Source organism: Nycticebus coucang, chromosome 7 (genome assembly GCF_027406575.1).
Source record: "Nycticebus coucang isolate mNycCou1 chromosome 7, mNycCou1.pri, whole genome shotgun sequence".
NCBI classification, from domain to species: domain Eukaryota; kingdom Metazoa; phylum Chordata; class Mammalia; order Primates; family Lorisidae; genus Nycticebus; species Nycticebus coucang.
Window position 1 is genome coordinate 136,730,503 of NC_069786.1, and position 24,248 is coordinate 136,754,750.

General features: G+C 48.2%; 1 protein-coding gene, 1 long non-coding RNA gene and 1 other non-coding gene across 25 annotated transcripts in view; 2 read left to right on the plus strand and 1 right to left on the minus strand.

The window, feature by feature from the left end:
• Nucleotides 1-18,306, minus strand: part of KIF1A (kinesin family member 1A) — a 91,234-nt gene extending 72,928 nt beyond the window's left edge. For 4 of the 23 annotated variants that reach the window (XR_008381191.1, XR_008381190.1, XR_008381188.1 and 1 more), the window contains exon 1: nucleotides 17,019-18,169. The gene's annotated coding sequence lies outside the window, so the exon portion shown is untranslated. Of the gene's footprint in view, nucleotides 1-16,243; nucleotides 16,365-17,018; nucleotides 18,175-18,206 lie in introns of those variants that run through there. The other 19 variants (XR_008381178.1, XR_008381177.1, XR_008381174.1 and 16 more) reach the window with 10 other exon arrangements.
• LOC128591053 (small nucleolar RNA SNORA25) lies at nucleotides 2,174-2,301 on the plus strand. The gene has a single exon (XR_008381491.1). It is a non-coding gene; the product is annotated as a small nucleolar RNA SNORA25 (small nucleolar RNA).
• Nucleotides 18,307-18,317: 11 nt separating the features above from the next.
• On the plus strand, nucleotides 18,318-23,182 carry LOC128590013 (uncharacterized). Its single transcript, XR_008381197.1, has 6 exons — nucleotides 18,318-18,447; nucleotides 18,842-18,898; nucleotides 18,986-19,022; nucleotides 19,238-19,380; nucleotides 20,133-20,289; nucleotides 22,931-23,182. It is a non-coding gene; the product is annotated as an uncharacterized LOC128590013 (long non-coding RNA).
• The last annotated feature ends 1,066 nt before the right edge of the window (nucleotides 23,183-24,248 follow it).

Genomic DNA, 24,248 nt, shown 5'->3' on the forward strand with positions numbered 1-24,248 from the left:
GACACAGAGAGGTTGAAAATATAAAGGATAAACTTGTTGAGTTCACATATTTTCAGTTCACTACTGAGAAGAAAAAATATATATCATACATGTTCTTTTAAGGTGCACACAGAAATTTACTGAAGTTTGCCATATGCTGGTCATACGGTTTCCATAAATATTCAATTTAAATTAAAGTCATGGCTGGTTTCATCTCTAGGCTCTCTGTTCTGTTCCCCAGGTCTGTGTCTCCATTTTTATGCCAATACCATGCTGTTTTGATCACTGTAGACTTGTAATATAACCTGAAGTCTGGTAAAGTGGTGCCTCCAGATTTGTTTTTATTTCTTAGAATTGCATTGGCTATTTGGTTTTTTCTCTGGTTCCATATGAAATGAAGGACTATTTTTTCAAGTTCTTCAAAGTATGACATTGGTATTTTAATAGGGATTGCATTAAATCTGTCGATCACTTTGGGTGATGTGGACATTTTAACAATGTTGATTCTTCCCAACCACAAACATGATATGTACTTCCATTTGTTAATGTCTTCTGTTTCTTTCAGGGTTTCGTAGTTCTCTCTGTAGAGATCCTTCACATCCTTTGCTAGGTACATTCCCAGGCATTTCATTTTCTTTGGAGCTCCTGTGAAGGGAATTGTGTCTTTTTTTTTTGGAGACAGCCTCAAGCTGTCACCCTGGGTAGAATGTCATGGTGTCACAGCTCACAGCAACCTCCAACTCCTAGGCTTAAGCGATTCTCTTGCCTAAGCCTCCCAGGTAGCTGGGACTACAGGCCCCCGCCACAATGCCCAGCTATTTTTTGGTTGCAGCCGTCATTGTTGTTTGGCGGGGCCAGGCTGGATCCGAAACCGCCAGCTCTGGTGTATGTGGCTGGCGCCTTAGCTGCTTGAGCCAGGAATTGTGTCTTATTTGATTCTCAGCTTGACTGTTGTTAGGGTCTATGAAAGCTACTGATTTGTGGACATTGATTTTGTATGCTGAGACATTACTGTATCTTGTGGTCACTTCCAGGAGTCTCATAGTTGAATTCTTGGAATTTTCTAAAATAAGATCATATCATCAGCAAAGAGCAAAAGTTTGACCTTCTCTGACAAACGTCACTTCATCTGCATCATGGCATGTCTAGGACTTCCAGCGCTATGTTGAATAGTAGTGGTGATAGTGGACTTCCGTTTCTGGTTCCAGTTCTAAGTGGAAATGCTCTTTGATAAACCGAACAAAAACATACACTGGGCGAAAGAATCCCTATTTAATAAATGGTGCTGGGGGAACTGGTTAGCCACATGTACAAGACTGAAACTGGGGCTTGGCGCCTGTAGCACAATGGTTACAGCACTGGCCACATGCACCAAGGGTGGCAGGTTTGAACCCGGCCCAGGCCAGGTAAACAACAATGACAACTGCAACAGAAAAATGGCCAGGCCTTGTCGCAGGCACCTGCACTCCCAGCTACTTGGGAGGCTGAGGCAAGAGAATCACTTAAGCCGAAGAGTTAGAGGTTGCTATGAGCTGTGATGCTACAGCACTCTACTGAGGACAACATAGTGAGACTCTGTCTCAAAAAAAACAAAGACTGAAACTGGACCTCCACGTCTTAGTACTTACAAAAACTGACGGATAAAAGATTTAAATCTAAGACATGAAATGATAAAAACTCTAGAAAGTGTGGAAAAAAATAAATAAATAAAAATTAAAAAAAAAAAAGAAAGTGTGGAAAAAACTCTTGATGATATCGGCCTAGAGAAAGATTTCATAAAGGTAAGCACAATAACAAAAATAAATAAATGGGACTTAATCAAGCTAAAAAGCTCTGCACAGCTAAAGACACAACAATTAAAGCAAATAGCCTACTGGGGACATTGTATTAACCCTTTATTAGACTATTGTTTTCCCTCCGTTGCCTGCGTGTGACACTGTCCAAGTGGAGATACAAAGCCAGCAACTGTGATTGTCTAATAGGTCTTACAGCAGGAACAGTGCATGCCTGGATCTGGATCTCTTGCTAACTGTTCAGGACAGCTAATAAATAGGTGGTTTGTGGAGCTAAGGGAGGCTTGTTTTATATGATCATCTTTGGAGATATAAACTTTTGTTATTACGTAGGGCTAACAGGACAACTGTGGGTTGAGGATCTGTTCATTAAAAAGGTAGGTACACGTTATAAAAAACATTGGTCATTTCAAAGAGGGCTCATGGAGCTGTGAAACCAAGAGCTCTTAACGCTGTGACAATATATCGAAGTTCTCTGCAGGATCCTGTAACACTAAATGGTGCTGTGTTTTCCTGAGGAGAGGTATAAGACTTAACCAAAATTAAAAAAAAAAAAAAAATTAAAGCAAATAGACAACCTTCAGAAAGAGAGAAGATATTCGCATATTACAAATCTGACAAAGGGCTAATAATCAGAATCTACAGAGAATTCAGACTAATCAAGAAAAGATCAAACAATCCCATTTATCCGTGGACAAGAGATATGAACAGAACTTTTTCGTAAGAAGACAGACAAATAGCCAACAAACACATGAAAAAATGTTCATAATCCCTAAACATCAGAGAAATGCAAATCAAAACCACCTTGAGATATCACCTAACCCCAGTGAAAATAGCCCACATCACAAAGTCCCAAAGCTATAGATGCTGGTGCAGATATGGAGAAAAAGGAACATTTTCACAGTGCTGGTGGGATTGCAAACTAATACAGCCTTTTTGGAAAGAAATATGGAGAAACCTCAAAGAGCTAAAAGTAGACCTTCTGTTTGATTCCACACTCCCATTACTAGATGTCTACCTAAAAGAAAAAACATCATTTTACCTTAAGGACATTTGCACTGGAATGTTTGTCGCAGCTCAATTCACAATCACCATGATGTAGAAATAATCCAAGTGCCCATCAACTCATGAATGGATTAATAAACTGTGGTATATGTATACTATGGAATCCTATTCAGCCATAAGGAAAAATGGAGATTTTACATCTTTTGTAAAGAGGGCTGGAATTTGGGGGCACCCTACCTAAGTAAAGCATCACAAGAATGGAAAAGGAAGCACCCTGTGATCTCAATACTAATATGAAACCAGTACACACCCACACAAGAGAAAAGCACAATTAAATTCAAGACGTGGGGGGAGGAGGATGGGAGGAGGGGGCGTTGGTAAGCTGTCACCTAACAGGCACAACGTGGGGTACATGGCACACCTCCTGGGTGAAGGGCTCAACTACAACTTGAACTTTACCTTACAAACACAAACAATGTAACCTAATCGTATGTACCCTCATATTTATCTGAAATAAAAAAATATATATTATTCCCATTCTTTACATTCATTTTACAGCATTTTATATTTTATATAACTATATCACATTTGTACTTTATACCTTTGGAAAATAAAGGCTAATTCGTTTACTTTAAAACATAATAATAAAATAAAATTAAAGTCATAAGGCATATGTTCCCTAAAATATGGGAATTCTAAATAATGAGTCAAAGAAAAACTATCACAGTCTATGTTAGTGACTATGTGAACTGAAAGGTAATGATGAAACATCGAAACTGGGGGGGAAAGCCTCTGTACTGAATCTAAGGCGGGTCTCACGAGGAAACGCACAGATTTAGAGGCACCGGGGCTGGGGAGCTGAGTGGGTAACCACACCACAAAGCAGCCCCCAGTGACGGTCAAAGACTCTCTAACGGGCCGGGCCATGGACTTTGAACACAACCCGCTGCTCCTGGGTTGATTCGGATGGAGCTGTGGCTGGCGAGGCAGACCTTTGAGAAGTGCCCAAGTTTTGCCTTGAGAAGGATCCAAAATTTTGCTGTCCTGAATCTGCTACCTCGGACTTCACGTGATTCTGCTTCTCCGTTCCCGATGTGGCCACTAGTATGCTCTGCTGTTCTTTCATCCTCACGGGAGGACTTGGGTCTCTTTACTTTACACCTTTACATCTTTACTAAGATGATTAACAAATGTATCACACAAACATTATCCTTCCCCCCCCCAAAAAAAAAAACACAAAAGGGCAAACTATAATTCTATCCAAGTAATTTCTAAAACAGGCAATAATGAGCAGAATAAGTACCCTATTTAGCAATGTAGAGATAGATTGAAAAAACAGCTAAGAGAGTTGAAGGAAATCAGGGGGTGAGGATAAAAATTGTTGGTTTTCTAAATATATTTTGTAGATGGTTTGGTTCTTCTACACTGTGTTCATCCTCAACCTAAAAAGAATTATTTTTAAAGTCCTTTCTAAATGGTTGAGAATAAATAAATCAAAGTCAAGATTGGAATCAAGTTACCACAAAAAGTTAGATCCTTAGAAGCTACAACCTTGGTGAAGTAGAAGGCTTGGAAAGAGGCGCAGTGGACTTGGCCTGTGTGACGTGGAGCTCTGGGTGGCGGGAAAGCCAGAGTTTCTGAGAATCTGAGGCCACAGGCCTGTCTTCACGCGGTCTGGACTCTCACCTTACCATACCTATGTGATCAGAAAAACCTGCATCTGAGAAATTGGCTCAGAGTAGTTGTCAGGTGTTAGCACCCAAAGCTTGAGCAAGAGCAAATGGAAATCTTTTCGAGAAAGTGCTTCTTCCAGGCAGCGCCTGTCGCTCAGTGGGTAGGGCGCTGGCCCCATATACCTGAGGGTGGCAGGTTCAAACCCGGCCCCGGCCAAACTGCAACAACAATAAAAAAAAAAACGGGTGTTGTGGTGGGCGCTTGTAGTCCCAGGTACTCAGGAGGCTGAGGCAAGAGAATTGCCTAAGCCCAGGAGTTGGAGGTTGCTGTGATGCCACGGCATTCTACCGAGGGCGATAGAGTGAGACTCTGTCTCTACCAAAAAAAAAAAAAAGAAAGAAAGTGCTTCTTCTGCCCAGGTCTCCAAGAGTCCCACAGGGGAAGATCAGTCAAATGTGACTATGTAATGAAATACCACCAAACATGGAGAAGCAGTTCACTGCAAGCAAGTGTCACACACACAGAAAGAAACAAAGAAAAGAAAGCATAATTGGATCTTGAAGGACTTCAGATATTGGAATTGTCGGGTACAGATTTTAAGATAAGTATGCACAAAAATAAGCAGGAAAGAAAAATAATGGGGTAAGAGATAGAAAAGAACCATGCAGAACTTTTAGAAATAAAAACATAGGGTGGCGCCTGTGGCTCAGTGAGTAGGGCGCCAGCCCCATATGCCAAGGGTGGCGGGTTCAAACCCAGCGCCGGCCAAACTGCAACAAAAAAAAAATAGCCGGGCGTTGTGGCGGGCGCCTGTAGTCCCAGCTGCTCGGGAGGCTGAGGCAAGAGAATCGCGTAAGCCCAAGAGTTAGAGGTTGCTGTGAGCCGTGTGATGCCACGGCACTCTACCCGAGGGCGGTACAGTGAGACTCTGTCTCTACAAAAAAAAAAAAGAAATAAAAACATCAATACAGCAGAACCTCTGTAAGAGGACCACCCAAGGGACTGTAACAAACTGGTCAGCATACGGAGTTGGTCCACATAAGAGGAACCAGCCCTGCTGTACTGATAGGTACATGCGGTGCATGTCCAGTCTGTAAAATTAGGTCAGCTTAAGGAGGTGGTCAGTGAAGAGAAGTGGTCGACTATGGAGGTTCTACCGTATTTAAATTTTAAACCTTGGACGTGTTGGCAGACACATTAGATAGAGCTGAGAGGAACACAGAATAAACAAATTGGAAAATATGTCAGAAAAAATTACCCGAAATTACCCAGAGAGACAAAATGATAAAACCAAGGTTAAGAGTCATGTAACGCAGAGGAATTTATTAATTTATCATGGCAAGGATTTTAATACACCTCTCACTAATCGATAGCCAAGCAGACATGTAATTAACAGGAATACAGAAGCACGAACAACACAGTCACTGTAAACCGATGAACATAAGTGGACTCTTGTTTTAGAGAATTAGAGAAACAACATTTATAACATCTTAACAGGTACTAGGTCATAAAGCAACTTCCAATAACTTTAAGAGACTCTGTATCAAATGGATCATGTAATTGGAACATAATTAAGTTAAAAATTAATCAAAGATACTTAAAAACCCATATGTTTAGAAATGTAAATAATAAACTTCTAAATAACTGATACACCAAATAAAAAATCATAATGGAAATATAAAAATGCTTAGTAAATGATAATGAAAAAGCTACTAGCAAAACATCTGAGGTTTACACTCCAGCCATGATGGGAGTTACAGGAGACACACTTAATCTCTCATTGTGAACAACTAGCAAACTAGACAAAAGATATGGAAAATTACTGTTTTTAGACACTGGGTATAGAACTGTTATCCCTGAGAAAAGAGAAAATACCAGGTGAGCCCTAAAATTACTCTAAATCTGCCTGGAGGCAACTGACAGATCTCAGGCTCAGGGAAGTTAAGATCTAAACACCTTGGCGGCTTTGGTGAGTTGAGAAAATGAAAATCAGAGTTTAGGTAGGTTGGAGCAGCTAGAAGTTGTGAATCAGAGTTCTAGAAAAGAAGGAACTGCTCAACAGAGCCCCCAAAATTTGCACAGGGCTGCCTATCTTTTCAGAGCACTAACCATGTTCACGTAATCCAGACACAAAAATACCGGGCTATCAAAAGCTGAACAATTCCCAAAGCTCACACAAAATAATCAGATATCTGTGATCCAGCCAGCCAGAATGGAGTCACCCTGACCCCACCACCCAGATATTCTGTGGAGACCCCAGGGAAGTCATGTCTTAGCTGTGGGACTAAACCATCCCTTCAGGACATGTATTCTGGATAAACTCTAGAAAGGCTTAAAAACAGGCCTTGACTGGCCAAACGTCCTCAAGTGTTAACAATCTGCCAGAAGAAAGGCTGACGTGCTCTAAAGGGGGGAAATGTGATTCAGACCCTCTACAATATAAAAATCATGCCTAGTGTCCAATCAAAAATGACCAGATATGCCATTAGGAGGAAAATGTGACCCACAATTAGGAGAAAAATTAGTCATCAGGAACATGAACTTCCTACAACCATTAAAGAAATTGATTCAACAGTTTAAAAACTCTACCAACAAAAAAAGCACCTTTTTATAGGCAAGTTATACCATGCATTAAAGAAAAAAAGATGATTCCAATTCTATACAAACTTTTTAAGAGAATGAGGGGGAAAGAGAAAGAATATACAGTTGTCCCTCAGTATCTGTGGGGTTGGTTCCAGCCCCCTCTCAAGGATACCAAAATCTACAGATGCTAAAGCCCCTTGTATAAAATGGCATAGTATTTTCATATAACCTATACAGATCCTCCCATGTGCTTTAAATCATCCCTAAATTACTTATAACACTTAATACAATGTAAAGGTTATGTCAATAGTTCTAGGGAAAAATGACAAGAAAAAAGTCTGTACATGTTCGGTACTAATGCAACCATCCTTTTTATTTCAATATTCAGATCTGGTAAGACCCACAGATGCAGGACCCATGGACATGGAGGGGTGAGTGAATGTACTCCTGACTCATTCATGAAGAGTAAGAGAACTCTGGCAACAAATTAAGCAAGCACAATTTCAGAAATGAAGATTATAGACCAATTTCGCTGGTAAACATTGATACCAAAGTACAAAATACAAGAAAATGCAAAAATAGTAGGAAAATACAGCAATAGATAAAAAGGATTCTGCGGATAGGCTCACTCCAGAAGGATCAGTATGTCCTAACATTAGGGTACATTATTATTGTAACTCACAAACCTGACAGATTAAAAGGAAAAAAATGAAATCCTCAATAGATTCTGAAAACCCATTCAGTAATTTCCAAGATACATTTATGATAAAACTGAAAATATCAGAATAAAAGAAAACTGATTTTAACCTCATAATGGCTAGAAATTAAAAACATACCCAAATATCACACATAATGGTGAAATCAGGGCTCCATTTTCTTTAAATTCAGAAACAGGGGTGTGGAGCCTGTAGCTCAGTGGTTATGGCGCCAGCCACATACACAGAGGTTGGCAGGTTCAAACCCAGCCCAGGCCAGCTAACCAACAATGACAACTGCAACAAAAAATAGCCAGGCGTTGTGGCGGGCACATGTAGTCCCAGCTACACGGGAGGCTGAGACAAAAGAATCGCTTAAGCCCAAGAGTTTGAGGTTGCGGTGAGCTGTGACACCACCGCAGTCTACCTAGGGCGATATAGTGAGACTCTGTCTCAAAAATAAACAAATAAATAAATTCAGGAATAGGTTTGGGGTGTTTGCTATGACCATGTCTATTTCACCTTGTAGTAGAGGTTTAGCCAGGTGAGTAAGACATGAATGGAAAAAAACAAACCTGATCATCACGACCTGCAGACTATTTACTCATCTATTCAGAAATCAAGATGACCCACAGAAAAATTATTTGAATTAGTAGGAAAGTTCAGCAAGGTTCCTGGAAAAACACCTTGCTATACACAAAGGATTAAGACTTATTTCAAGGTGCCATTTAAAATAATAACCCAAACTATACAGCATCTAGAAGTAAATATCACAAAATATGCACAAAACTTTTATAAAGAAAGTTTTAATACTTTACCAAAAAATTTACAGAAAACTTTTTAAATGAAGAACTATAATATGTTCATGGAAAATAAACCTCTATATCTTAAAAAAGTTGATTTTTACCCAAAATAGTCCAAAAATCCCATGTCATTTCAAATGAAATCAAGTTATTTTGTGAAACTTGAATTGCCTCCAAAAATGTGTATGGAAGAGTAAGGTGCTAAGAATACAACAAAAAGTCTGAAGAAAAACAAGAGGGCAGAGGGGAGCAAGCACCACTGATTTCAAGCCTTAATATAAAGTTATAGTGCTAGGTCAGGGGGTGTTGGGGCAAGGATAAGAAACCACCAGTGCAACAGAAAGGACCCCAGAAACAGACCTCCCCAAACACAGCCCTTTGCACATCTGAGAGGTGGCTTTACAGACCCACATGGAGAGGAAGGGCAGCTGAACCCATGGGGACAGGAAAACAGGTAACCGCAAGGAAAAATGTGCAATTAGATCCCCTTCTATATCAAAATAAACTCTGTGTGGATTAAAGACATAAATGTGAATCAAAAAAAGCTTTGCAAGAAAATAAAGAAGAGTGATATATCTACGAGCTCTCCCTTAGGAAGGGTTTCTTTTCCAAGGAAAGCACCAAAAGGGGAGGTCTGGCATCAAAAGGCACCATCAAAACAGTGCAGAGGCCCCCACCCACCCGGCAAGGTGTCTGTAACACAGTACTCCAATAAGGATTCACACACAGAGTGGAGAAAGAATGGATAAAGGCAAAAAACAGAAAAGAAAACAGGCAGAAAGACATGAACAGGCAATTTACTTGAAAAGATGCTGGGCCACAGCTGTAACCAGGAAAGCTGTTTTACCCTGTGTCCAGCAGGGTCTGGCTGTGAGGATGGAGTGACTAGAGCTTCCGCCTCCCGCCTTGAGGAAGAGAACTGGGACAGCCACTTTGAAAATAAAGGCACCATCTGGTAAAGGTGCAGACCACGTGACCCAGCAGCTAGGCAGGTCAGGGTGCTGCACATATTCACAAGGACAAATCTACCAAAATGCACCACTATTTATAATGGCAAAAAAATGGAGACTGCCCAAAAATTCACCAGCGGGCCACTGGATGATGAATTGTGGTGTGTTCCCACAGTGGCGAGTGCAGATGTGCAAGGGGAGGGACTGGAGCCGTGTGTGTCTTTGTGGGGGACCTCACAGGCATCCCGGGGACGAGAGAGGGCATGAATCTGCACGGTGGGACACAACCCAGAGTTTCACACGAGCAATGCTGCCTACTGCTCAGGCAGTAAATTTGAGGATGCGGTGGACCTCAAGGTCAGGGTCTAAGGACCCGGGCGGGGTGGGGGTGGGGGCCAGCCAGGTCCTCTGGGGGGGCAGCTGTGACAACTTGGAGGGACCTCCCCTGCCTCTGTGACCACATCTGTAGGTGGTGTGTGGACTGGGTTTGGTGTCACAAGGCCACCTCACTGATAAAGCTGATGGGGCACCTGGCAGTCTGCTGTCATCTCTGTATTCCTTTTTGTATGTCCTAAGTATCACATGACACCATTTTTATAAGATTTAAGGAAGGTAAAAGCTCTCAAGAAGTTTTGCTATGAAGGGGAGCAAGAAATGAAGCAGGCCTGGGAGGAGCAGAGTAGCTGTGAGGGCGCCCATAGCACAGGGGCAGCTGCCGACGGGGTCTGGAGCAGCTGGACCCCTGAGGAGGGGTGGGCTGGGGTCGCTGTGTCAGAACAGCACACACAGATAGTGGGAGAAGGGCGAGCTCCACCAAAGGCAGAGAGGAGTCCTCTGGGACAGGAGGAGCAAGATGTCCCAGAAGGGACCAGAAAGCAGGAGCAGCCCCTTTGGGGTGGGAGAGCTGAGCCGGGAGGGAGGGTCTGCACTGGGGACCGCAGGGCAGAGTGGTGCCCTTGGAGCCCAGTGCCAGGTGCATCTGTGAGAAGTGGAGCAGAGAAGACGGTCAGTGGGGAGGGGAAGGAGCCAGGGGCCAGGAGATGGTGGTCACGGTGTGGATGTGGTGGGCACCACCGTAAGGACACCCACCAGTGGTCCTTCTGGTCACTCCAGTGCTGTCAGAGCAGAGAAGGGGCTGGCATAGCAGAGGCAGGCTCTGGAGGCTCCAGGAAGCCTCGAAGGGCCCAGGGAAGTGAAGCTAAAATGGAAATCCTCATCCCTGTCCCCACCCCCACTGCCAGGCAAACCGCTGCAGGTTTTTCTCCACAGAAATGGAAGAAAACATCTGGCAACAGCAAAGCCTCAGAGTGCTGAAGAATACAGGTACCCCTCATTCTGATATTGGGGGCAGCTCAGCAGCCCTTTGGTCTGAGTCTTCACCTAGACCAAAGCCTGCCACGGCCCCCCATCACCCCACACTGAGCTCCAGTCAGACAGCACCCCCCACGGAGAGAGGAACAAAACAGCAGCAGCACGGACACTCTTCCTCCAGTGGTCTCCCAGGTACTTAGAGTGGAGAGACAAGGGGAAGAGCAAAAAGCTTCGAATCAAAGGCCAGAATAAACCAGCATAAAACAAGTCCCACAGGAAAGTGAGATAAACCGCAGAACGGAAGCAAACAAACAAAACCTCCACTGACACAGAGTTCCAAGAAGGTACTACGTTTTCAAAACAAGAAAAGGATGCTATGAAGTAAGAATAGAGACAAAAGGATTTTAAAGATAAAGATATAAAAGCTGAAATAGAAATTTTTTTTAAATGCCCTAGCAAATGAAGTCAAAAAAAGGTCCGGAAAATAGAACATAAGCAAAAAAACAGAATATTCGAGAACCAAGTGTAGTGACTCATGCCTGTAGTCCCAGCTACCCAGGAGACTGAGTCAGGAGGATCAGTTGAGGCCAGGAGTCTGGGACCAGCCTGGGCAACATGGTGATTGCCGATCTCAAATGCACCAGAGCCTCTGTAAGGTGACCGCCCACAGGACTGTAACAAACTGGTCAACATATGGAGGTGGTCAACACGAGGGACTAGGCCTGCTATACTGACATACGCATGGGATGCATGTCCAGTCTGTGGAAGTGAGGTCAATTTAAGGAGGTGGTCAGTGTAGGGAGGTGTCAACTACAGAGGTTCTGCTGTCTGTGTAGGAGAGTGTGTGTGAGAGTGTGTGAGTGTGTGTGTGTGTGAGTGTGTGTAAGAGTGTGTGTGTGTGAGTGTGTGTGAGAGTGTGTGTGTGACAGTGTGTGTGTGTGTGAGAGTGTGTGTGTGAGTGTGTGTGAGAGTGTGTGTGTGTGTGTGTGTAGAAAGACAGAGAGAAAAGGCAAATAATAACACAGAAGACCAACCCATGAATTCAAAGGGAGAAAAAAATAAAAAATGAAAAGGTAGGAAGTTATGACCAGATGGAAGAAGAGAACCTGTCTTCAGTTTAAAGGACACGAAAACCCCACACTTAAACCCATCCATGTTGATGGTTAGAACACCATGGGAAAGAAAGTATGCCGAAAGCTTCCAGAAAGAAAAGATGAGTTACTGACTTCTCATAAGCAACTGTTTGCCGAAGATAATGATATACAGCCTTCAGAGTTCCAAGGGAAGCAACTTCCCAGACAGAAGCGCTGCCAGACAAACCACCTACCCAGCGTTGAGGACAGAGCAGAGACGCTCTCATACATCCCAGGACTCATGCACCCTTCGTAGGAAGTCACACAAGGATGTGTTCCAGCAAAAACAAGACAAGAAAGCAATAAACAGGTAGCTCTGGGGTCCAAGAACACAGACTTGAAACTCTGATCCACGGGATATGGCCAGGGAGTGGCAGGTTTGGATCAAGCAGCCCACACAGGACAGCCTTCAGGGATTGGGGATGCTGGAAAGAGGGGGAAAGTGAGGACAAACCCCATTCAATATAAAAAAGATAGCAGAAAGCAAGGGAACACAAAACACCAGCCAAGAATTTTGTCCTGCCAGAGTACAGAGGGCTTGAGGCCTTAGGCTTTCTCCTTTGGTCTGGGCCTGGCTGGTACAGTCTCATTCCTCCGAGCACCAGGGACCTGTAGCCACAGTGCCACCATGCTCCAGAAGCAGGCAGAAATTGGGGGCCAGATGACACCAAGCAGCTGAGAAACCCCCTTCCCTGGCCTCAGAGAGGGTCCTCAGAAGCCTGGTCCCCACAGACTCAAGGCCTGAGCTTCCGTGGTCCAGTCCAGCCCTGTCTCTCATCACCCTCACTTGGGCTGTGGACTGATGGTGGAAGGAAACAGGCCCATATGAGGTTTGGGGAAAGGTCCTGACAGCCCTCCAGGGCACTCCTGAATACCACTGACCTAGGCTGGGCTCAAGGGAAAGGGGGCTGCAGGAGAGGCCTAAAGCTGCACCTCAGGAGCCCCATGGGAGGCCCAGAGAGGAGGGGGCACCATCTGCCTCTTGGGGTCTTGGGCACATCTGATGAGGGGTACACTTGAAGTTATGTGCAATCTCTACCCAACAAAAGTTCACTGTCTTCCTCCCCATCCTCAAAGCCTACAGCTGGGGAGGGGGTGACCACCTGAGAGGTGGGGACTCACACCAGGCTTCATGGTGAAGGCAGCATTTGGGGGCCCAGAAACCTAATGTGGAGCTTGAGTAGGGAGTGCTCCAGGGAAGAGCGCCAGGCAGGGATAAAGACAGAGAACAGCAGAGACATTCCGCGTGTGTGAGTGTCCACGTGTGTGCCCATGCGCAAGTGTGTATACATGTGATTATGTGTGACTGTGACTGTGTACATTCATGTGTGCCCATGAGTCTATGTGTGAGTGTGCACGTGTGTGCCCGTGGGTAAGTGTGTACACATGATGGCGTGTGTGAGTGTATGTGCACGTGACTGTATATGTGAGCATGTGCATGCATTGTTGTCAGTGTGTGCATTTGTGTACATGTGAGTCTATGTGTGCACATATGTACCACACACAAGCAGGTGCACATGTGATGTGAATGTGTGTGCACGCATGCATGTGCACATGTGCCTGTGAGTGCGCATGTGACTATGTGTGTGGTGGAGTAGCTGCTCCAGGGCGCCCAAGGGCAATGTGGATGAAGAGTAAGAACAGAGGCCTGCGCAGGCAGGAAGGAAAGCTCTGTCTTACCGAGGGGGGTTGGGGCTATCCAGGAAGTGCTGAAATCTGAGCAAGGGGTGGTACACAGTGGGGAGACCCCCCCCAGGCCAGTTGAATCCTCAGGCTCTGTGGAGGCCGGGGTTTGGCCTCCCAGATCCCAGGGCCTGGGATTAGGAGATTAAACCCATGTAAGAAGGCTTAAATAGGCGATGGCCCCTCCTACTCAGATTCTGCAGGCCCAGCCTCTGAGTCCCACATCCACACGTCCGGATCAATCTCCAAGCCTGCAGGAGGCAGAGGCTGGCGGGAGGCAGAGGCCAGCAGGAGGGGATGGGAGAGGGCCCTGCAGAGTTCAGAAGGCTCAGCCTCAGTTGGCCGGCTGCCATTAACTGTGCCCTCTGACCTTGCAGTGGCCCCATCTGCAGCACATGGGGCCATCTCAGCCAGCCCTTCCCTGAGCCTCAAGGCACTGGAAACTGTGGGCTCCGTCAGGCTGAAGGCCAGGACCCCATGAGCTAAGTTGCAAGCCAGCTATACCAGGTGGGGCCACAGCCCTGTCCCAAGGGTGGTGCCAAGGGATCTAGGTGAAAGGCCCTGGGATCCCAAACCCTCCTCCTGTAGGATAGGTGACAGAGGCTATCACCTACTGGGGCAGGACTTGACCCAGGAGGCACATGCTAAGCACCAGGCACATGGGCAGAGGTGTGGCCCAGCCCCAGCAGAGCTCTTCAGAGATGCTCCTGGGCACGGATGGGGTGGGGGAGGGGACATAGCCTTTGGCCACCAGCATGGGCTGGCCTGTTCTTTGGGCCTAAGAACCCTAAATGCAGCAATGACCTAGGGAGTACCTGGGACTCTGCAGGGAACAATCCTAGGCCCATTCTACCGGCCACCAGCTGCTGGGTGACCCAGCCTACCACTAGCCACCTCTGGCAGCAATTCAGGCCTCTCCCAGCTCTCAAATGTACAGTCTCAAGTCTGAAAGACTTGGCCTGCCTGGACATGTGCAGGGGTCAGTCAATTCTAAAGCTCCCAGTGTAGTTTTCAATGCTAGTAGCCCTTCCATGGGCCCCAACCCAAGCCAATGCTAGTTCGGTTCATGGGAACGTTCCCCACTCCCAGCCACACTCAAACCAACCCTTTTCCTCGCCTGGCCTAAGGAAATTCCTCCCACCACCTCCAGAGCCTTCTCTACCTCCCACCTTTATCTGTCCTCCCAGTCCCCCCCTTCGCCCTCCACAGAGCCCACAGGAGGCCTGACCAACTCTACTCCTCAGAACAAGGTCAGAGCTGGGTCAGGAGTGAGGACTGAAGGGGCTCAGGCTGGGCAGCTGAGGGATGGAGTATCAGTTAGGCCAAACTCCAGCCCTGGGCTTTGGGCAGAATTTCCTTTTCCCCAACTGTCCTCCACCCCAGTCTGGGGCTGGTCCAGCTTGGAGACCTGGGGAGGGGCGTGAACAGTTAGTGGTACACTCCAGCAGGGGGCGGGGACAAGGGAGACACCCAGTAGGGCAGTACCTAGTGCAGGAGGAGGGGCAGACACAGGGCAGGCATCCCTGGGAGCCCTGACTGGACACCTGGTCTCAATTTGTCTCTGCCCTAGGGGCCACACCTGCAGGACATCCAGCTCATCTTCCTTTCAGACCCATCAGAAGCACAGGATGATCCTGATATCGGGTCCCTGCCTTAGATCCAGCATCCTGCCCTGACCTCACACCCCAGTAGAGGCTGGCCTCCCCTCACTCTGGGGCCAGAGGGGCCGTGAGTGTTGACCCCACGCCCCAAACAAGGATCCCACCGAAATGGATGGTGTGTGTACAGTGGAAGTGCGGAGCTGAGACCTGGCCCTGGCCCTGGCAGCATCTCTCACTCTGCCTGGTAGGCTCTACCCCAGCCCCACACCTGGCCCCCCACCATCCCACACCCCAGCTGCCCGGGTGGTCAGCCACACCTGCAAAATGGCTGCCGCAGGTACAGCCCCAACCCCCCCAACCCCCACCTCTAAGACAGAGCTCTCCTTCAAACCTTCTGCTGCCTTCTCAGACCAAGAGGGGGCTGGGCACGGGCGCCTGGCAGAGGCCGGTAAGCAGCCTGAGTGGACGTGTCTTCCGCAGGAGCCTGCGCTCTCTGGCTGCTGTGCGTCCCCAGGGTTAGGCCTGCACCAGCCCCGCACACCTCCTCCTCTCCCGCAGCCGCAAGATCTGATCATCCGCTTTCCCCAGCAGGCCTTTAATCCCAGCAATGCGAGCAACCTCAGAAGGGGCGCCGCTTGGGGAGGGGTCCTCTGTTCTCAGGGGGAAAGTCCTCATTCCTGGGCATGTGGGCGCGCGTCGGGTCCGCGCTGGGGAGACGTCGCGCTCGCTCCCAGCAGGCTCCATGACTTGGCATTCCCTCCCTCCCCTCCCCCTCAAGCCCCTGCCGCCAGCAGGCCCCTCACCCACTGGGAGCCCAGCGCCCCACCGCGGCTGACCCTCCCGCCCCGCGGCGATGCTGTCCTGGCCCCTTCCCAAGCGGGAGGGCTGTGCCTCTGGCTGGGGGAGGGGGTTGGGTGAAGGGCGCCCTAAAGTGGGCGTGCAGGGGTCCCAGCTGCGCGGTCCCTTCCTAACATCCGAGCGCCGCCAGCAGATACTACGCGCCCCGCAGCCCCCTCCCCGCCACAGACCACACCTGTTACAGGGTCGCGGGCTGCTTACACCAGGCGGTGCTCGCTGGCGGCCCCTCCCAGGTCGTGGGTCTTTCTGGAAGGGAGCTGGGGTCTCTTGCGAATGAGGCAGGGCACGGGAACCGCGGGCAACCACCTCCGTGCACACGAACAGGGTGGCGAGGGGGGGACTCACGCAGTAGCCTCCGCCCTCCCCGCCCGCCTGTTTTGCTCTCAGCTCCAGCATCCGCCCTCCCCCACCCCGGGGACCGGAGCAGCATCCCCGGCCCGGGGGTCCTGCATGCCCTCCCCTCGGACCTGGGAGCTGTAGCCGCGCCCCTCCCGGGTGCCCCCTCCCGTCCTCACCCCTTCTTTCCATCCCTCCTCTCCCCCGCCGGTCCCGGGGCAGCCCCGATCGCATCCTCGCTGGGTGGCTCCTCTCCAGGGGAAGGATGGGGCGTGGGGAAGGGAGGATGCGCCCAGATCCCTCCTGCGCGTCCTGCCCGTGGCGACCTCCGCCCACCCAAGCCGAGAGTCCCGTAGCGACAGAGGCCTCAGCAAAGGGAGCTTTCCAAGCTGCGCATGAAGGGCGGACACCCCTGAATTTGCCCCTTTGTTCTCTGCTGGTATGGAGGAGAGTCGGGGGAAGGAACGGGCCTCGAATTCCGGCCACGACAAGGAGGCCGGCGCCGGGCGGGAGCTTCGTATCCCGGGACGCGGTCGGAGCAGGTGCCGGGTGCCAAGAACAGGTTAGAGGTGCGGGGCGCCGGCGGCAGGCGGTCGGGCGGGGAGCGGCCTTACCTCTCCCGCGTCACTGGCGGCGGCCCCGCATGGGCGATGGCTGGCCGCGGGTCCAAGAGCCTGGAGCTGCTGCCCTCGCCGGCTGCGCTCGGCGCTGTGACAGAGGCGCCGCGTGACGGACCAAGCGCCCCAAACCCGGCCCGCCCCGCGCCCCTCCCGCCGCGCTGGTTGGCTGCGAGCGGCGTCCGAGCTCCAGCTGCCAGCTGGTTTGTCGCGCGGGCAGAGGGACAGGCGTCGCGGCCGCCGCGGGGACGGGGCCGGGCCCGGTCTGGAGGGGGCTGGGGACGGGCTGTGACGTCACCGCTGACACCAGGGCGGCTGCGCTGGGAAGTGGGGGACACTCGCCAGGCTTTGTCCCCTCCCCCGGCGCAGCCCCCGCGCGCTACAGCCCTTCCGGACCTATCCGGGGGAGGTGCCCGGCGGCGCCCCGCTGCAGACCCCTCGCCCACCTCAGTCTGGCCGCGGACCCCGCGCTGTGCCCTCCCTCATCCTCCGCCTTTCAAGTGAAATCATAAAATATCCACCTGACCCCCTCCCTCCTCCCCGGGCAAACAGCGCAGACGCGTCGCGGGGGCAGATGGAGCCGGAGTGGGCTCCTTGCGCCAGGGAGGGAACGTAGGGGCGGGTCTAGGATACTGACTCCCGGTAGTAACAGGTGGATGTCAAAATCGCATCTTGGGTCTGGCTAAGACCGCGGGAGCGAGACCGGAGCCGGCAGACCGCCCAGCTGCGGAGATGATGCAACCGCAGACGGTCGCCTCCTCTCCCGCTCTGCCTCGCGGAGACCCACACCCGCGCCCGCCCCATTTCCCCAGGCCCCTCTGTCCCTGTGCTTTGTCTGTCCAGTTTAACTTCCCTAGACCACCCAGTTACGCGCTGCCTCGGGTGCACAGTGGCCAACCCCGGCCCTCGTCAGCTCCTCCCACCCCCACCCAGCCGCTTTCACGGTCACGGCTGCTGACCCGCGTCTCTGTGCAGACAACCAGCCTCCATCAACCTTCCCCGCCCCCAGGGCTGGGCAGCTGTGACAAAGCCTCTGGTCAGCTAGTCCACAGGGATTTCCCCGCACTGCGGTGCGGTGGGCGTGGTGACGTCATGCCACACCGAAGCAGGGGCCCCCAGGTTCCTCCCCAACCCAGCCTGGCCTTTGGCATTCTGAACATCACGCAGCTAAGCTACTGAACCCACCTCCACGGCCAGCAGGTGCAGGAGCTGCCCCGGGGGCTTTTCTGTTAACCATTTAATCCGCAGGCAACCCAGGGAGGAAGGTGATGCTCCACCTCCATTTGCAGCGGGCTTACGGCTAGTAGGAAGGGCGCAGGTGCACACCCACTTCTGCAAATGAGATCTGCCTCCCTCCCTCCCGCTGGAAAACCTGCGAGAAGCCGTCCCTCTCTTTCTATTGCTCAGGACTTGCAGGGAAGAGAAGGTAATTGTTCTTCCCAACCTTGGTGAAATAGAAACAATAAAAGCATCTGGGACCCTGAGGGTAGAGGTCTTCATCACTTTAATTTTTGTGAAATAATCTGGTCAAGTTCTCTATTTCTTGAGGCAATTGACATTTTTCCAGGAATTAATTTGGCGTTTGACTTTTTTCTAGGTATTAATCCATTTCATTTAAATGTTTCAATGACTAGCACGTTTTCTTCTAGGCATTGTTTCTGTTTTTACTTCTTATTCTGTATTTTGTTTATTTGCATTTTTCTCTTTTGAATATATTTTAAAATATTATGGAATTATGGAGTGGGTGCTCACAGGACAAGAAAGATTTCTCTAGACAAAAATTAGAATATAAAAGTATATCATTTATTTTATATTTTTAGAAAGAGGATGAGAGAGTGAAAGAATGAAGGAGAAAAGAAGAAGAAAAGAGCAGCGAGGTGGGAACCTTGCATCCCAGAGGAAGAGCGCTTCTCCCATCCACCACAGCCTCCTCTTAACCTGCCATGGCATTTTTCCATTTGCAGTTTAACCTCGTTCTTACTGGAGAAAACTTAAAAAATTGTAAGTTGCTAGTGTGAATTTTACCCTTCCTCTTTATATTGTAGAATGCCAGTTTTAAACGCAAATATAAAAACGTTCAACTTACGTGCAAAATCACCAAAATTACATGTCTCATATTTGGTAGCTCACATATGTGTGTGTGTTCTGTTCTCACCAGAACAGTGGAAACGCCACACAAAACTATTATAACTCAACTGTTTTTGTCACTTCAATAGTGGAGCATCCTACCAACACTCCCTGCCTTCAGCTTACTGATGAGGAAGGAAGGATGGAAGAGGAACTCTGCACTCCCATCTTTTCATTTCCTTCCTTGCTGGCATTTTCAGCTTAAATGAATGAAACACAGGAAGTAGAATGGGTAAGGAAAAGTGCCAAAGTGCAGGGGCTCGTGGTCACTGGTGTTTCTGAGAATGCCACTGTCTTCTTTCTATATCTGGAGCAAGTTCTAGTGTCCTCTCCAGGCTGGGCTGCAGTTTATCCCTGGCTGTGGACATAACCTCTTCACCTGGCCCGTGCTTTGGGTCTTGTGAACTCGGCACATGGCAGGCGCCAGAATTTTGTGCCATGGCCTCCAAACACAGTCTAGAAGGGCGATAGGGGTGAGAAGGACACACAAAGATTTGTGCATCTCCTCTGGGCATGCCCCCTGACCTCCCAAAACACAAAAAAATAAAATTCTGGAGAATTTCAGGACATTAAAGAGGGCAGGGCCACCTCCTGAGTGTGGCCACTTTCACAGACCCAGCAGTGAGAATATGCCAATTGCATTGCTTTCCTTTCTGTTTCCCTTCCTCTCTTCCTCCCTCCCTCGTCCTTTTCCTCCTGCTTCTCATCTTCCTCTTCCAATCTCATGAACTCTGAATTCAGAAGCAGGAAACGAGCAGGGACAGTGCGGGTAAGCCCTGAGTGCCTGTCCACACACCAGTCCTGCCTTTGATTTTTCTGTTTAGAAGTTGAAAAATGATGAAATGTTCAAAGAAAAACAATGAGATTGGCCAACACTCTGAACTCCACACACATGTCCCCATGGAATGGATGAAGTTCTGAGTTCTCACACTAATGCCCCGAAAACTACACTGAGGACTCATCCCTGACTCCCCACACACTTAGAGGCTGCAGGTCATCCAAGTGGCCCAGGACAGAGGTGTTTGCCAGGCTCTTGTTGAAGACTGGGCTGGCTGTGCTCCCCAGGCCTGCCTTTTATCTGCAACCATACATCCACCATCCCTTTCCTGAGCACCTGCTACATACCTGGAAAATGACACAGGTGAGTAAATAGGCCCTGGAAACCCCGGCCCCAAGGGGGCTCTGCTGGGAGGAGGCCACCCTCAGAGACACTGGGGGAGGGGAGGAAGAAGGCCGGGCAGCATGCCATCTGGGGCTTGCAATTTGCTTTCCTAAAATAATGCTGATTTCACTGAACCACAGGAGAAAAAAGCTGAAACTACACAATGACTAGAAAATAAACATGGAAATATTACCTAGCAAAACTTATGGGATGTGGCTAAAGCTGTGCTCTGAGGAAAATAGCTAGCTTTAAACATTGACTGAACAGAGAAAGGAAGCATAAAAAGAAATAAACGAATCATTGGATTCTTAACTCAGGAAGGTAGAAACAGAAGAAATCAATTTTTTTTTTAATTTTGCTTTCAATTGTTTTAGTTTGAAGGTTTTTTAATTTTCTTTTCTTTTTTCTTTTATTTATTTATTTTTTATTGAGACAGGGTCTCACTTTGTGGCCCTCAGTGGAGTGCCGTGGCATCACAGCTCACAGCAACCTCAATCTCCTGGGCTCAAGTGATTCTCTTGCCTTAGCCTTCCAAGTAGCTGGGACTACAGGCGTCCGCCACAACATCTGGCTTTTCTTGTTTGTTTGTTTTTGTAGAGACAGGGTCTCACTATGGCTCATGCTGGTCTTGAACTCCTAGCTCAGGGCAATCCACCCACCTTGGCCTCCCCAAGTGCTAGGATTACAGGCATAAGCCACCGCACCCAGCCAGAAGTCAAATTAAAAGAAAGGGAATGGAAATAATAATAAAGGAAAAATGAAGAAAAAATAAATAAGTCAGAAAATAGAACCATCCAAGAATTGTTCTTTGCAAAGAAGTAGGAGGCGGAAAATAAAGCACTGCTGATGAGTTTACACAAGGAAAATAAGGAAGAAAGCACCAGCTTATAATTAGAACTAAAAATGGAGAAAGTCACAAATACAGATAATAGAAAAGCTCAATATAACTGACTTGAAAATATATAAGAACAAATTATTTTCTGAATAAATACAATTTCATAGCCAGGCATTGTGGCAGGCACCTATTGTCCCACCTACTTGGGAGGCTGAGGCAGGAGGATTACTTGAGCCCAAGAGTCTGAGGTTGCTGTGAGCTGTGATGCCAGGACACTACCAGGGCAACAGAATGAGACTTTGTCTCAAAATAAATAAATTAATTAATTAATGAAAATAAAATTTTCAGAAATTGAGACCCAAATACATGGGTCATTACGAAAGTTTTGAGATGCACAAAAATTAAGAAATGTAAAATCTCCACAGATGGAAACAGATGAAGCTCTCCCAGTGACACCAATAAGCTGAGCCTCTTGAAACTTGCACAGGTGCATCAGAAAGGAAAATGTCAACTGCGTTTCTTGGAAGTCAAATAATGGAGCATAACATAGTGTGTCTCAAAACTATCATAGCGACCCATGTAGATCACTAGAGTAGAAGAAGCAATTTTCAAAGAGCAGCCACCCCACAGGCCTGGGACCAGGTAATTTCACATTCTTTAAACTTAAAAAACTAGACTTTTCTAATATCACTTAACGTAACCTGCAGGGGGCACCTGTGGCTCAGTGGGTAGGGTGCCAGCCCCATATACCTGAGGGTTGTGGGTTCAAACCTGGCCCTCCGGCCAAACTACAACAAAAAAAATAGCCAGGCGTTGTGGCAGGCGCCTGTAGTCCCAGCTACTAGGGAGACTGCGCAAGAGAATCGCCTAAGCCCAGGAGTCGGAGGTTGCTGTGAGCTGTGTGATGCCACGGCACTCTACCAAGGACAATTAAGTGAGACTCTGTCTCTACAAAAAAAAATAAAAATAAAGTAACCTACAGCTACAAAAAGAATGATATCTAAGATTTTTTTTTGTAAAGCCAGCATAGAACTGATGCCAAAATCTGGTGGAGAGACCCCAAGATAGAAAACTGGGAAACCAATTTCATAGCAATACTACTGCAAAAAACTAAATAACAGAATGATCCTTCTCTGGAATGAAAGTGGTTTCAATATTAGGAACTCATGAATATAACTACCACTTTAGTGAGTCATAAGATAAAAGGAAATGAGATGATTTTAATGGATGCTGAAAAGGAATTCGACCAAGGGGCCATCTATTTCTAGTTGCAAAGCAGGCTCATGCCTGTAATCCTAGCACTTTGGTAGAGCAAGGTGGGCGGATTGCCTGAGCTCACAGGTTCAAGACCAGCCTAAGCCAGAGCAAGACCCTGTCTATAAAAATAGGCAGGCATTGTGGCGGGCGCCCATAGTCCCAGCTACTCGGGATACTGAGGCAAGAGAATTTTTTGAGCCCAAGAATTTGAGGTTGCTGTGAGTTATGACGCCATAACTCAGCAGCATGTCTACTGAGGGTGACAAAATGAGACTCTGTCTCGGAAAGAAGGAAGGGAGGGAGGGGAGAGAGAGAGAAAGAAAGGAAGGTTTGAAGGAGGGAAAATAGGAAGGAAGAGAGGGAGGGAGGGAAAGAAGGAAGGAAGGAAGGAAGGAGAGAGAGAACCAAAGACTCTGGGGGAAAATGGCTTCTGGGCTTCATTTGAGGAAGGGCAGCCCTTCAGGGTCTGGGTGGGTAAGTCTACCCAAGAGGCTGCTCAGAGCACAGGAAGTCTGACCTCCCCATCAGTTGCATGACTCTGGACCAGTGCCTGTGACCTCTTCTGCAGAAGAGTAAGAGCTGCACCAGCCTCAAACATCAGAGGCCATGAAGGACCTTCTGCTAGATGCTGACACCAGGCTGGACACACAGCAAGTTCCACATAAATGTCTTCAGCAATGGTGAAATAACAAAAGAGTTTTCACTACAATGCTGTCACCTCCATGTTGTTTAGAAATATCAGCCTTTGATGCAATGGGAAAAGAGAAGGAAATATGTGACCTAATAAATAATGTGTATGTGGCCTCTCGGTTCCTGATGCCGAAGCAGAGTGGGAGGGTCTGGAGACTGAGTTAATAATCTGTCATGCCTATGTGATGAAGGGCTACGATGTGAATGTTGGCACCTCCTCCCCCAAATTTATATGTTGAAACGTAATTCCCAAGGTGCCAGTATTAAGAGCTGTTAGGTCATGACAGGGGAGCGCTCATGGATGACATTACTGCCCTTATAGGAGGGTTTGCAAGAGCCCCTCTCTCCTCCTGCTATGTAGGGACACATAGAAGGCACCATCTACCAGAACAGGCCTTCACCAGACATCAGATCAGCTGCACCTTGGTCTTGGACTTTCCGGCCTCGGGAACCGTGAGCAACAAAGTTCCCCTGTCTGAAAATTATCTAGTCTAAGGTATTTTGTTACTGCAGCCCAGAGCAGACTACAACATGAAGCCTTCGTAACAATCCCTAAAACACGGGGCCTGGAGAACTCAGCTGGTGAGCCCAAGGGTCATGCGCCCCAACTCCACAGGAGGGGGAAGCTCCTGCATTCAGGACCCTTTCAGGCACCACCACCCCCATGCACATCTTCATGTGGCTGTATTCTTTGGCCTATCTTTTACTATAAACTGGTAAACGTAAATATTTCTCTGAATTCTGTGAGCTGCATAGCAAATTATTCAATCTGAAGAGGAGGTCATGGGAACCCCTAATTTGTAGCCGAGTTGGATAAAAGTGTGGGTCCTGGGGATCTACCACTTGCGATGGGAATCTGAAGTGGGGGTCAGTCTTGAGGGGTTGACTGTGGGATCTGCACTAATTCAGGTTATTAGTGTTGTGATTAAATTGCAGAGCCCCTAGCTCATATCAAGAGAGTTGTAGAGGCTCGGTGTCTATAGCTCAGGCGGCTAAGGCACCAGCCACATACACCAGAGCTGGTGGGTTCAAATCTAGCCTGGGCCTGCCAGGCAACAATGACAACTACAATCAAAAAATGGCCAGGTGTTGTGGCAGGCACCTGTAATCCAAGCTAGTTGGGAAGCTGAGGCAAGAGAACAGGTTAAGCCCAGGA